Raw genomic sequence first — 11,847 nt, 5'->3', positions numbered from 1 at the left:
CGGGTACAGAATATCATGTAATGATCACTTAACCCGCATGCTATAACCCCTTTACTGGAGATCTTGGACTTGTCAGAGGTCAGTATGAGGTCAATGGTAGTCTGATGATGATGATGATTGATGATGATCTAACTATCTCTGTCTCTGTCTCCACAATCATGTAGACTGGGTGTGGTACAGACAGGTACCGGTACTTGTGATGATGATGATGATTGATGATGATGATCTAACTATCTCTGTCTCTGTCTCCACAATCATGTAGACTGGGTGTGGTACAGACAGGTACCGGTACTTGTGATGATGATGATGATTGATGATGATGATCTAACTATCTCTGTCTCTGTCTCCACAATCATGTAGACTGGGTGTGGTACAGACAGGTACCGGTACTTGTGATGATGATGATCTAACTATCTCTCTCTGTCTCCCCCCCCCCCCCTCTTCTCTCCCAAGAATAGGTAAGGATCGCTTGATTGCAATAAGCAAACACATGTCAGAAAATGGCATGTGCCTTCGCACAAAGAAGCGATCGCCACGCAACAACAAGCATTGCATAAAATATGAAGATATCGAAAAAGTTGTTCAATTTGTGTTGAATTATGCAGAAGATCATGCTGTTCACCTCCCTGGACGCCAGGCACACCAAAAGAACTTTACCGGTCAGCTGTTACCATCTTTCGTCACGAAGGCATCTGTGTGGCGTTTATATACCAAGGCAATGCCAGTTGGTAGGTGTAAGCAAATCTTTGTCAAAGAAATAGGTCAAATAGGTCTTTGTCAAATAAAAACAAAGCTTGAAAATGAATGACATTGTGCTAACATGTGTTCTTATTAATCTTTCAGACCAGCGAGCAGTGGGCCTGTCCACATTTAAGTCCCTCTGGAGGCAATTACTGAGTCATATCACAGCAATCAAACCAATGTCTGATCTTTGCTGGGTGTGTCAGAAGAACAATTATCTGGTTAGTGAACATCACAGTGTTATGAACTTTGAACTGCAACTTCTGTATGAAACGTGTTATACAAATACAGTTTATTATTATTAATATTAATCATCATTTACTTAACTTTTTTTTTTCAGATTTTCAAAAGTGCCAATCTGCCAGAGGCTGAGAAGTCTGCAAAGCTGAAGCAGCAGGAACAACATCTGGAGCATGTAACCTCCGAGCGGGCTGCCTACAACGCCATGCTTAAAGCCGCCAAGGAGATCGGTGATGGTCTTTCTCTGGGTGGTCATGTGCCACCGGCAAGCAAGCCCTTGACAATGCATTACAGTTTCGACTACGCTCAAAAGGTGACTACATACCAAGCCCTCTTTCACAACATCATGTTATAATTGTTATAACTACTGCATTGCTCCCTTTTTTTTCTTTCTAAAATCCTTATTCATTTATTGCAGGTGCACTACCCATCAGACCCCCTTCAGCCAGGGCCCATGTACTTCTTGGCTCCACGCAAGTGCAGCATATTCGGTGTTTGCTGTGAGGCGATTCCACGGCAAGTCAACTATTTGGTGGATGAGGGGATGGAGTCCAGCAAAGGTAGCAACGCCGTCATAAGCTACCTGCACCACTTCTTCAAAGACCATGGTCTTGGGGAGACAGATGTTAACCTTCACTGTGACAACTGCAGTGGCCAAAACAAGAACAAGTACATGTTGTGGTACTTAGCGTGGCGAGCGCTACATGGTCTTCACCATCGTGTCAATCTCCACCTGCTGATTGTAGGCCACACAAAGTTTTCCCCGGACTGTTTCTTTGGGCTTCTCAAGCAGCGTTTCAGAAAGACCAAGGTGAACACTCTTGATGAGATTGCAGCAGTCGTAAGGGACAGCTCAGTGGCTGGAATCAACATACCACAGCTAGTGGGAAAGGAAGATGGCACTGTAATCGTGCAGTCCTACAACTGGCAGGAACATCTGGGGCCTTACTTCAAGCCACTGCCACAGATCAAGCAGTACCAGCACTTTAGGTGGGTGTGGTCACTGTGTGTTGTGTATTTACTGTAATTAATTATTCACACTTTAGTGCAAAGAATGTCATTGGCAAATGATACAAATGCATTGATATTGTTATGTGCCCTGTACTAACGTTTCACTTTATTATTGCAGCTTTGATTCCAAGGAACCTGGTGTGGTTGTGGCAAAGATGTCTATTGATGGCGCTGAAACCAGATTCCAGCTGCTCCGTGACGTCCGTGTCCTGCCGCCTATAGATGGACTTCCTGTGCTGCCACCACCGGGACTGGACTCTGCAAGACAACACTATCTGTTCCACAAGATCAGAGAGTTCTGTGATGAGGAAGCCCAGGACATAACATGCCCAGCACCACCAGCCAAAATATCCAGCGGCGGTTCAAAAAGACCACGGTGATCATCTGGAGAGGCCATCAGAACATTGAACATTGACTTTAGCATGTCTATTTTTATCTCGTGTTATTTTAAATGCTAATAAAATCTTGAAACTTGATTTGTCTCTTGTTTATTATCAGGGTCCCTTTCACTACCACACTACAGAAGGTTAACCTTTCACTACCACACTACAGAAGGTTAACCTTTCACTACCACACTACAGAAGGTTAACCTTTCACTACCACACTACAGAAGGTTAACCTTTCACTACCACACTACAGAAGGTTAACCCTTTCACTACCACACCACAGAAGGTTAACCTTTCACTACCACACTACAGAAGGTTAACCTTTCACTACCACACTACAGAAGGTTAACCTTTCACTACCACACTACAGAAGGTTAACCTTTCACTACCACACTACAGAAGGTTAACCCTTTCACTACCACACCACAGAAGGTTAACATTTCACTACCACACTACAGAAGGTTAACCTTTCACTACCACACTACAGAAGGTTAACCTTTCACTACCACACTACAGAAGGTTAACCCTTTCACTACCACACCACAGAAGGTTAACCTTTCACTACCACACTACAGAAGGTTAACCTTTCACTACCACACTACAGAAGGTTAACCTTTCACTACCACACTACAGAAGGTTAACCCTTTCACTACCACACTACAGAAGGTTAACCTTTCACTACCACACTACAGAAGGTTAACCTAGTTGTTGTGTCTTTCACTACCACACTACAGACGCAGCGCTCAAAAATCAAACCAATTCTGCTGCTTGTCTGCTGCTTGTTGCTGCTTGTGTGCCACTTAAGTCTACTCAGGTGTTAATTTTCCGGGGGTGTTGGCTGGGGGAACAAAGGGAGGGTAGTTAACTTAAGTGCTTCCCCAGGGAGGGGGTCGGGGGCTACTGCCCTCAGACCCCCAAAATAATTTTTATATGGGCAGTCTGACTTGGGGTACTGACCATATATTAGTGTTGCAATGCATGATAAGTAAACAGTGAAAAAAGCTAAGAAATCTGATGGGGCTGGGACATTTGGGACGAATAAAAATTTAAGATGAAAATCTGCCCAGCCTGTGGGAGGAAGTGGAGGCGTGAAATCTGGCCCGGTCAAGAACAATAGAGGAGTGGTAGAGAGTGGTAGAGAGGCATGAGAGGTTTGAGTTTTGAGTGCTGTATCTGTACATGTATTTACATCTAAATGCTTCTGGAGAGGCCATCAGAACATTGACTTTAGCATGTCTATTTTTATCTCGTGTTATTTTAAATGCTAATAAAATCTTGAAACTTGATTTGTCTCTTGTTTATTATCAGGGTCCCTTTCACTACCACTACCAGTCACCAGACTCATTGTAATAACAAAGAGCCTCAGACTGGAAAGCTGCCAGGTGTTAATTGCCCTAGAGAGAGGGGGGCCATGGATTACAATGACTTCTGGGTAGTGTTGTAGTTGTTTCACTATTGTCACCGAATAGCCTGCTCGTCTCTTGAAGGCTATTATCTCTGAATACGTTTTGTGATAATCACCATGAATCATAGGAAGTAGCTTGCAAAGTATCCCACCAAAATGTTCAAGTGATGGCTTATTTTGAAGGTATGAATCTGTACTTTCATAATATGTAAAAAAAAAAAAAAAAAAAATGAAGATCCCTCAACATGACCCTGAAGTCCATACCTGGTCACATATATTCCACGACAAGTACAATCTGGGCTGTCTTTTTCTCTCAACGCTTCAATAGGTAGATGACTAAATGTAAATGTAAAATCAAATTTTAACAGATTGCAGAATGGGTACAGTACAGTCCAGCTCAATACATACAATTGTTAAGGTGGTGCAGACCTGAGAAATACTTTCGTCTTGTTTACATCAGGGTCCCCCAACAATTAGCATTTCAATGGTGTGTGTGGGGGTTGCCAATCCAATGTCACACCTACACAGGCTAGTCACTCTACCCCCCCTGTTGGGATGGAGGGAGAGACGAGACAGACTATTTTCAAGTTTAATGTACATTAGATCTCTTGTTTTCGAGACTATTCTATTGGCTTGCCTTAGAGTAGCCTGTTCATACATAGACTGCAGGGATGGGTGACCTTTCACCCCTATGATCTTCCATGCGGTCTGCATCAGACGGACCAGTTTGGACTTTAATTGTACAGACAGGTTACCAAACCAAGCTGTAATACCATATCTGATGAGACTCTCTAATACAGATTGGTAGAAAAGTAACATACATTTTGATGGAAGAAGAAGTAAAAAATTTGAATTATGGTTATGAGATAGAGTCAGAAACAGGAGAAAAGCTAGTATGCAAATTACAGAAATCCCTATACGGTCTAAAGCAGTCAGGCAGAAACTGGAATGCTCTGTTACATGCATATCTCACTGAGAATGGTTTTGAACAAAATCCTGCTAACTGCCAATACACAAGGGAAAAACAAAATGAAAAAGTGATTCTAATTGTATTTGTTGATGATTTAATCATTGCTGGTAACAATGAGGAGGTTGTGAAAGGTGTCAAAATTATGCTTGCTGAGAGGTTTAAAATGAAGGCTATAAGTACGAGTAGACATTGCCTCCAACTAACCATGCCACATCAGTTTGTAGAGGCTTTTGGCAATCGTGTTGCGGTTATTCTGGACTGCTTTGAAATTGGCACTGAGACCATCAAATCTGAAAGCGCAGGCACAGACATATTCCCACTACAAGCAAAAGCACACTGTTAAGTACCTGATTGGCATTACACCACAGGGGTCTATCTCTTTCATTTCCAAAGGGTGGGGAGGGCGTGTAAGTGACAAGCATCTGACCGAGAACAGTGGTCTCCTCAATAAACTGTTGCCTGGAGACTTGGTTTTAGCAGACCGTGGATTTGACATTGGGGACCATGTTTCATTAATGTGTGCATCGGTGAAAATCCCTGGATTCACAAGCGGACGTGCCCAGATGGATCCAAAATCTGTAGAAGAGACACAGCAAATAGCTCACCTCAGGGTCCATGTTGAAAGAGTGATCGGTTTGGTACGCAATAAGTATCGCATGCTACATAATACCATACCAGTCCAACTGCTGGTTCCATTTGAAGGCGAGAACTTTTCTTTCATTGACAAGATTGTGACTGTGTGCTGTGCCTTAACGAATATGTGCCACAGTGTTGTTATGAAACCACCAGACCATGCGTTACCAGATAGTGAGGGAGAGACGGAGTTATCTGTTATCTGTTATGCTAAAGCTAAAATGGAAAATCAAGGCCTCTTAGTTTTACTGATGTGGATTATTTAAATTCAGTTTGTCATGTTTTCAACGTTATTTGAACAATGTTATGTCCTGTAAATACTAGGGCTGTCAAAAGTGAATGCTTTAACTGTATTTCACAGGAGATAAACTGTATTCATTGAAAGCTATTAAAATTGCCTTTGAATCTAAATATACTTTCTGTGTTTTTACATTAATTCCATGATTTCTAAAAAAAAATATTTCAAACCATTCCAATTATTAACACCTTTACTGCTGTAGCATACGATTGGTAAAACAGTAACATATGGTAAACATTGGTACAACATTGCTAGAACAGATGTAATATAGCATTGTATATTAGATTACTGCATAGTATATTGACAAAAATAAAGAATTAAGACTCGCACAGGTTTGTTTTTCTTCTATCTATCTATCTATCTATCTATCTATCTATCTATCTATCTATCTATCTATCTATCTATCTATCTATGAGCCGTACTGTATTGTACCCATTCTGCAATCTGTTAAATAAAGTTTTAGCTCTAATTAAGAATGACAGTGACCTAGCTGACTATTATTTGGAAATCCAGAGGTTTTAAAAACTGGTGCGACAATAACTGTCTGGTTTTAAATGTTAAGAAGACTGGGGAGATGGTGTTTGACCCCAGAGGTGTTGGGGACCACAGGCCTGTGGTCATCCACACACAGTCCATCTCACAGGTCTCTTCATATAAATATCTTGGGATTTTTGTCGATAACACACTAACCTGGAACACCCATGTAGATAGGATTTTATAGTATGTCTGCACTTTATGTGCTCATTTCATCATTCATCAGTTTTGTGTCAGTCTTGTTTATCTGATCTTATTTCTGAAGATGCATTTCCATTGGCTAATGGTCGAGATATAAGTCACTTGTTACTTGATATTACTGTAAATCATTTGACATCTATTGCTGACTGTTCATACATTTGTTACAATAAAGATGCAAATAATTGTTATCTCTTGTCCAATCAGAATAATTTTTTTTATTACAAAACATTGAGATATCAAACAGAAAAATTGTCTTGTTTACATCAGGTTCACAGTACGGGGAGATTGATTGATTGATTGAACATTTTATTAACAGATTGAAGAATGGGTACAGTACAGTACAGCTCAATACATACAATTGTTAAGGGGATGCAGACCAGAGAAAGACTTTCGTCTTGTTTACATCAGGGTCCCCCATTTTCAATTCATCATAACATATATGACATACATGACATACAGATAGACAGTACTGCTACATCTATGACATACCAGATTTGCAAATACAGTACTGTTTGTGATACGAAAAGAGTCCAGAAAAGAGAGTATATACATTTGACATAGAAACTGTACATTGGAGGATGTTGGGGGGGAGGTTGGGTAGGAAGAGTGGGTGGGGGACACTGTACAACTGAACAAGCAAAACTGTACATTGGAATATTGACTCCCTCCCAGCAGAACTCCGCACCGCCCCAACTCTGGACTAATTTAAAAAACTGCTCAAAACCCACCTCTTCAACTTGGCCTTCAACCCCTAACTTTCTCACTTTATATGTATATGTTGTGTCTGTCCACTATGTTTGTTAATTTGTCATCTCCCCCCCCCCCCCCCCCCCCCCCCCTATGTAAAGCGACCTTGGGTCCTCTGAAAGGCGCTATATAAAACGAAGTTATTATTATTATTATTATACTTGGTCATTTACTGTACATTGGGGGGGGGGGGGGTTGCGTTAGGACATTTACAGGGGCCAGTTTAGAATTGCAGTCTCCCGTAGGTGTTTTTTGAGAGTGTTTTTGAAAGTGGGAAGTATTTTGACATGTACATGGGTACTTTGGTCGTGTAGTGTATCTTGTAGACCAGGCCCATTGCAAGTTGTGTCTACTCTAAGCCATCCTAGGTTGTCAAAGTGGGCAGGGGTGAGGTGGGTTCTAGGAGTAAGGTCAAGCAGTAGTCTGACCAGATTGTTTTGAGATGTTTGTAATTTTGTTTTTGTTTCTGACACAGGTTCCCCTCAACTACAGTATAGACTGTTAATAGATGACGGGACCTAAGATGGGTTTACACACTGTACCAGGAGAACTGTAGACCAGGAGTTGTGTTACAAGAGAAGTGATTCAAAACTAAAACTTTGTTTGTAATGACAGCTTCAAGGATGCTTTCTGTATGATCACCCGTATTATCACCCCCCCCCCCCCCCCCACCTCCAATGTACAGCCCTCACCCAACCCACCCAACCCCACCCCACCCACCCAACCTCCTCCAATGTACAGTTTCTACGCCAAATGTATATACACTCTTTTTCTGGACACTTTTGTATCACAAACAGTACTGTATTTGCAAATCTGATATGTCATAAATGTATAGATGTAGCAGTACTGTCTCTGTATGTCATGTATGTCATATACCTGTATGTTATGATGAATTGAAAATGGGGGACCCTGATGTAAACAAGACGAAAGTCTTTCTCTGGTCTGCATCCCCTTAACAATTGTATGTATTGAGCTGTACTGTACTGTACCCATTCTGCAATCTGTTAATAAACTTTTCAATCAATCAATCAAGTATTGATTATTTTTTTTATATCATGTTAACAATCAAATGGCTAGCATGCTCACCTGTGATATGCAAAGGAACCTGATGCGTCGCTACTGTAACTCCGCCATCACAACCATTGAACTATTATAACTCTGTTACACCTATACACGGCTGGCCCATAGTAGGTAGTAATAGATAGTAATACATACTGTACTGTAGTCAGAAATAAAACGTTACCAAAATAATAACGTTTAGGCAAATCACAGACGCGGATACTACAACGTCTCTCTGTTGTGCCACGCAATAGGTTGAATCGTAGTGAGATAAGTTGAAGACAATGGTCGAGGTGTTTCCTGTTTCATAATACGAATTTCATAATATATTATAGCTTACTTGAATGAACAATCTCCCTCCCCACTTTACCAGCATATTTTAAATTCACAATAAAGTCTCTCTGTCTCGCGCCGTCCCAACGTTGACAGTGGCTCGTGTTATTGACACAAAGGCACAGTGTTGAATGAGGAAGTCAATAATCAATAGACCGCCGCCGCGCCGGGCGACTTTGCGCCTCCTGGCGGCATAAAACAGAACAGCAGCCTGGGTTCCCAATTAATTAAAACGACGTGATATAACCGTGCGCGCGTCGCGGCAAAGCGCCCATGAATACTAAAAGCTTCATCTGTAGCAATACAATTTAAAAAGTTATAGCCCTGCAAAGAAGGGGAACTTCTCCATGTTAAATACGGCTGGCGAGGGATGGTAAATTATGAATTTAACCCCGGCGATCAAAGGGTTAATGTGTTAACCGCTGGCTCCCAATAACGTATATACGTGGTTGGCCAGGAATGAGCATGATGGTGAGCAAGGCTAAATATTCCCAGATGCCTCCTGCCATTTCTACTGCTAGCACTGTGAGCTCTAGTTGCTTGCTGCTTGTTGCACGAACAGCTGTTAGCCAGCCGGCCGGTCAGCTGCAGCTGTCACGCTCCTCCGCGTCGATTTTGCAATCCAACTATCCGTTTAACAAACTGTCCAACTACCTCAAACTGCACATCTTTCAGCACGATACATCCACATTTTGTATCGGCAAATGTGCAATTAAAAAATCCAGTTTGTTGTTGTTGTTTGTTGCCGTTGTTCAGCAACATAGCCGTTGTTCAGTGTGTCATTTTCACTTTCCTCTGACTAACTCTTCATTCAAACTCACGGACGTTTTTTAGCCTTAGCAAACCATGTACTTATGGGGGGGGGGGCGGGGGGTTACATTGCTTTCTGGGTAGTCATTATGCATATCAAGAGAAATGGCTCTGGTTTCTTTGAGGCCCTGGGCCCCGTTCCCCGTACCTGGTTAACTGAGTTAGCCGGATAATTTCCAGCATAGCTTGACTTAAGCCAGACCTTTCTGTTCCCCGAAGTCGGATTTTCTAAATCACCATGGTAACAGATCAGAAAGTTTGAACCTGGTCCGGAGCAGGGTTAAGTTCAGTTAGCTGGATAACCTGCATGGCCACGCCATAGTTGTCAACATTAGGTTTTTAAAAAACGTGCAGGTTTTAGCCCCGCCCCTTCTCCTGGCCCCGCCCCCTCCCACCCGGCCCCGCCCCCTCCCAATGGAGCTGCCTCGTCGCTGCCATCTGCTGGTCAAAACCGGTATTATTTTGTTTTCCTACTGTGTAGAGTGTAAATGCTATAAAAATACAGTAAATTACCTTTTATCAAAATATTAACCATTAAATAAAGGTTGTAATCTGTAAATGCATTTGATTTTACTGTAATTTGACAGTATTTGGAAACCATAGATGCCAGACATTTAGTTTTCTTGCAGCTTTTTTTCTTAGTCTACAGTCAGTGAATCCTAAATCTCCACTAGGCAACCACTTAAAGTTATCAGTCCAATTTCACATACAGTGAAATGCAGGTGGTCACGCCCGCATTGATTGTGCAAAATGCAAAAAAATATAGACACAGGATATGCATGATAAAAAAAGACATGCCATGTTCCTGAAAAAGCTATAAAAAATACCTATGGTCATTAATTTAGCAGTGGGAAATGGGAATATCATTTTTGGAACAGTGTGTGTGTGTCTATTATGTCTGTGTAGTATGTCTGTATTGAGCCGTACTGTATTGTACCCATTCTGCAATCTGTTAAATAAAGTTTTCATTCATTCTACAGAGAAAAATGAGATAGAAAAAAAGCCAATGCGATTTTGTGTTTTTCCTCAATATCTCTGCAATGCCTGCGAGTTACCAGTAACTGTATTTGTCATACCATGACAATTCACGACAACTTTTAAAACGGATCAATTTATTTATATGTATAAATCGCATTCAGGAAATTGGGCGTCAGTGGAGGAATGGGAGGAGGGGACAGTGGAGGCGCAGAGGCGCAAACGGCTGTTAGTGTTCACCAACCAACACATTTACACATTCCTGCATTTGTATTGTTTTATCCACAGAATATTTGCAAACCTTTTGTTCCAGAGACAAAAGCCACAGAGTGGGCAATCAAGAGACACTGGCTAAGTTGATTTGACACGCTCGGTCCGCGGCACGGCGGCAGCCTCGGTGCGTCAGTCTACTCTCTCCCCTGAGCTCCTCTGAGCTTTATCCGGTCGCGTCGCTGTCTTCTTCTGGTCGCAACGGTCTGACTTCCTGTGATAACGGTCTAATCTACACTGCTGCCACCTGTCGTCACGGAGGAGAATTGCACCCATTTTGTAAAAAAAAATAAATTATAATAAGCACAAAATACGTACCAATCCGTGCGCCGTAAAGAGGCCGTGCAGAGGGTCGAAAAACAGGAGAATCCCGGTAAAACCGTGAGTGTTGACAGCTATGGGCCACGCCCTCGCAAAGAAATGCCAGCTCGCTTCCTGAAATATTTCTCACAGTCTAGATCCCATTATACCATTCTGAATTATGTTTTTGTGCTTCGTTTTCCTAGAGGGGGCTTTTGAAATGTATAATAATAGAACTAAATGCTGATAATAAATCATATTCAGCCTATAGATTTACTTTGTCCTAAATAAAATAATGCACGTCATATACAGCGCTCGGAGTCGCGATACACGCTGCATGTGGTTATTTTAATAACGGCGCATTGCAAATGTGAATCCCGCAGGGATATTTTTAATGAATGAAACCTATCGGCCGTTTGGCTCTGATTAGTTTCATATATTCTCCGCTGTAGATTTGCTTAACGGAGCGCCCGGATTGTGTTTCATTCAAGCATAAAATTGAAGTGTCTATGCGTGGATTGTGGTCTTTGTGGATTATGAATTACGAGGAATCTGAGGATTGTTGAATTGTATCATCACTCACACGTTATTGTGATATTGTAACTGGGATTAAAATGTCTGATGAGAATGAGATGCGCTGTTTGACGGATTTGAGCAATTGAATGAGCCGTTGACGTCACATTAATGCATTTGAGAATAAAGAGATAAAACTTCATTCAAAAGAAAAATATTCGAAACACGGGTCTCTTGTATTGATGGATACACAATGGATATATCCCGTCTGGCACAGTGGTCCAACGGCTAGTGCTCACTCCTGTCAAGCGCACGACCCTAGTTCGAAACCCCGCGTTTCCAATTTTTTTTTTTGGAATATAATATTAAGACTATACGCAAAAGTAGCCTAGTTTTAAGTTAAAATATTATAAATCTACAT

The 11,847-nt window shown here is 41.6% G+C and overlaps 1 long non-coding RNA gene across 1 annotated transcript; it reads left to right on the top strand.

Moving 5' to 3' along the window:
* The first annotated feature begins 842 nt into the window (after positions 1 to 842).
* On the top strand, positions 843 to 1,530 carry LOC311228971. Its single transcript, XR_014619714.1, has 3 exons — positions 843 to 962; positions 1,082 to 1,294; positions 1,400 to 1,530. It is a non-coding gene; the product is annotated as an uncharacterized lncRNA (long non-coding RNA).
* The last annotated feature ends 10,317 nt before the right edge of the window (positions 1,531 to 11,847 follow it).

The sequence above is a fragment of the Notolepis coatsorum genome (assembly GCF_963971535.1).
Source record: "Notolepis coatsorum genome assembly, chromosome: 5".
Classification (NCBI taxonomy): domain Eukaryota; kingdom Metazoa; phylum Chordata; class Actinopteri; order Aulopiformes; family Paralepididae; genus Notolepis; species Notolepis coatsorum.
This window is presented reverse-complemented; position numbering and strand designations above follow the sequence as displayed.